A 2,911-nucleotide genomic window follows, 5' to 3' on the forward strand; every position below is an offset into this window, starting at 1 on the left:
GCGCCCGGCGCCCAGGGAAGGGGAAGGCCGGCGAGAGGCTGGGTCCCCGGCGGCCCCGCCGGGCGGGCCTTGTTGGCTCCTTCTTTGTCCTCTTCACTCCTTTTGTTGCGGGAACTGGAAATCTTTGGGACCAAGAAGGAAATTGAGAAGTTGTTCAGAGAACAGGAGGGCTGGAGAGTCCTTGGTTCTCAGACCCGACTGAGCATCTGAATCACCTGGGAAGTTACTAAGATACAGATTCCCGGGCCCCACCCCCTCAGGGTCAGTACGTTTGGGGTGGGACCTTTCACAGAGAGATTTACTAAGGTCTACGGAATTCCGGACGTCTCTGTGGCAATTCCTATCTTTTCAACGAGTTCTGACCCACCAACGAGACTTGACCCATGTGTAAATTCTTTTAAGACCCTTTAAGAGATGGGAAAACAACCGAGGGGCAGATTATCTAAGTCTCCACAGTTGGTAGACCGGCGGGGCCGAGACCTAAACCAATTTTCTTTTTTCCATACGAAGTATGGGGTAGTAGGGCTCATCTTAAAGTTTGGATTCTCCATTCCATTTTCTACCTTGTTTCTCGAAACTCACCTTTAGAATCCGAGAGTCAGAATTTAGGGAAGTACAAGTAACTAGTGAGATAAGTGGGAGAAAGAGCCTAAGAAGCTGGGAGTGAAGAAGACTGCAGGCCACTTAGTCTGTGAATAACTCTTACTACTCCAACTATTGTTATTTTAGAGATTCTCAGTCATGCTTACAGCTTAATTTCAAAATATATTGCGTGAATGTTTATTTCTGTCTTCTGGATATTTCCACTGAATGTCCAATTAAAAGACCATTTCCCCCACAAAACCTGCCCCTTTGGCTGTATTTTAAATCTCTGATAACTTTATCATTGTTCACTCAGTTACTCATATTAGAAACCTTGGAAGTATCCCAAACCTGCTTTGCTAATCGGTTACCAATCCAATTGATTCTACAACTGAGATGTTTGGAATTCTTTCCTTCCTCATCACTCCTACTGCCATTTCTTTGTCAGGTCTTTATCATTACTTACCTGGACTATTGTTGCAAGAGCCTCCTGATCATTTGCCCCAGCTCTACCCTCTCTGCTACATTCCAAGGGTCTTCCACTCCCCCACCCCATGGCTCTCCAATTGTGTACAGCATTCATGATAGCTAATGTTCACACATACAAGCCAAATTTCAAATTTCTTCTGTTTAATATGTATATAAAAACAGCTCACTCTTCCAAGCACTCCATTTATATATTTGATGGCAGTAGCAGGGAGTTTCTCCTGGCCACTTCTTGCTCTGCTTTCCCTTTGAATTTACAATCTCACTCCTGTCATTTGACTGTTCTTTCTTTCCCAAAGGAGGAGCATTGCCTCTTTTCCTGTGTTTCGCCAAAGCAAAACTTTTCTTTGCCCCCGCACTCTGTCACTTCTTCTCCCTAGAGCTCCCTCTGAAAATTAGATTTCTCTTGCTTCATAGAATAGAAAAATCGAGGTCTTCACTCTTTACTGGATTCCTTCAGGCATATAGATTAAAAGACTCATTACCATGCTCTACCAAACAAAGGGTTCTCCACTTTGGATCCTGTCTCTGGAGGACTGATGAATAGGTGGGGGTTTGAAAAATTCAGTTTCGTGGGTTCTACCATCCCAGTAATTGGAAGGGAATAGTATATAGAAGTATTCCCATTCATAAGACTTAAGTAAACTGGAAACTGGTACATTCAGATTTTTGTTTTAAATAACACTTTCTCTGGGTCCATTTTTTATGTTAAACATATATGTGTGACTAAATCAGAAAGAAAGAAATTATAGGGAAGTATAGCAAATAAATGGACAGGTCTTTCTGGGGCATGGTTTTTATTTATTTACTTATTTATTTAATGTTTTTTCTTATTTATTTGACAGAGAGAAAGAGGGGGAGAGAGAGAGAGAGAGAGCACAAGCAGGGGAAGCAGCAGGCAGAGGGAGAGGCAGGCAGAGGGAGAGGCAGGCTCCCCGCCGAGCAGAGAACCTGATGCGGGGCTCGAACCCAGGACCCTGGGATTATGACCTGAGCCGAAGGCAGAGGCTTAACTGACTGAGCCACCCAGGCACCCCTGGGGCATAGTTTTTATAAGAGCATTTAAAAATATGTAGTTAATAATGTCAATGACTTAAAGCTGTTATTACAAAGAAAAATAAATTTAATATAAATATATTTAATATATTTAAAGGGCTGGTAAGCCCCATTTTATTTGAAAATTGATTTAATATTTATTTTTTAAAGATTTTATTTATTTATTTGAGACAGTGAGTGAGAGAGAGAACAGAAGCGGGGGAGCAGCAGAGGGAGAGGGAGAAGCAGACTCCCCACTGAGCAGGGAGCCCGATGCGGGACTCAATCCCAGGACCCTGGGATCATGACCTCAGCTGAAGGCACACGCTTAATCAACCGAGCCATCCAGGTGCCCCTGATTTAATATTTTAAAATAAATTGATTCTTTAGACTTCTAGCATAAAGAATGGCATAAATAAGACATTGAGTATGTATCATTGAAAAGCACAGATATTTTGTTTAAAGAAGTGTTATATATTAACATGCTAATATTTTTAAAAAATATATAGACTGTGTGCAAGGGAAATTCACTGAAGCAGCATTGCTTAGAATAGTAGAAATGGAAAAGATGTGCTTAATGTTAAATGAAAAATAAAAATGTTTCAGAACAAAAAATGTATATTTTTATGTTTAATATTTAAAAATCACTTTGTCGGGGCACCTGGGTGACTCAGTTGGTTAAGGGTCCGACTCTGGGTTTCAGCTCAATTCATGATCTTAGGGTCATGAGATTGAGCCCCTCATTGGGCTACGCCCTTAGCACAGAGTCGGCTTGTCCCTTTCCCTCCCACTCTGCTCTGCTCCCCCC

This window comes from Callorhinus ursinus, unplaced genomic scaffold (assembly GCF_003265705.2).
Source record: "Callorhinus ursinus isolate GAN/ISIS: 27379988/994484 unplaced genomic scaffold, GSC_fseal_2.0 scaffold1, whole genome shotgun sequence".
NCBI lineage: Eukaryota > Metazoa > Chordata > Mammalia > Carnivora > Otariidae > Callorhinus > Callorhinus ursinus.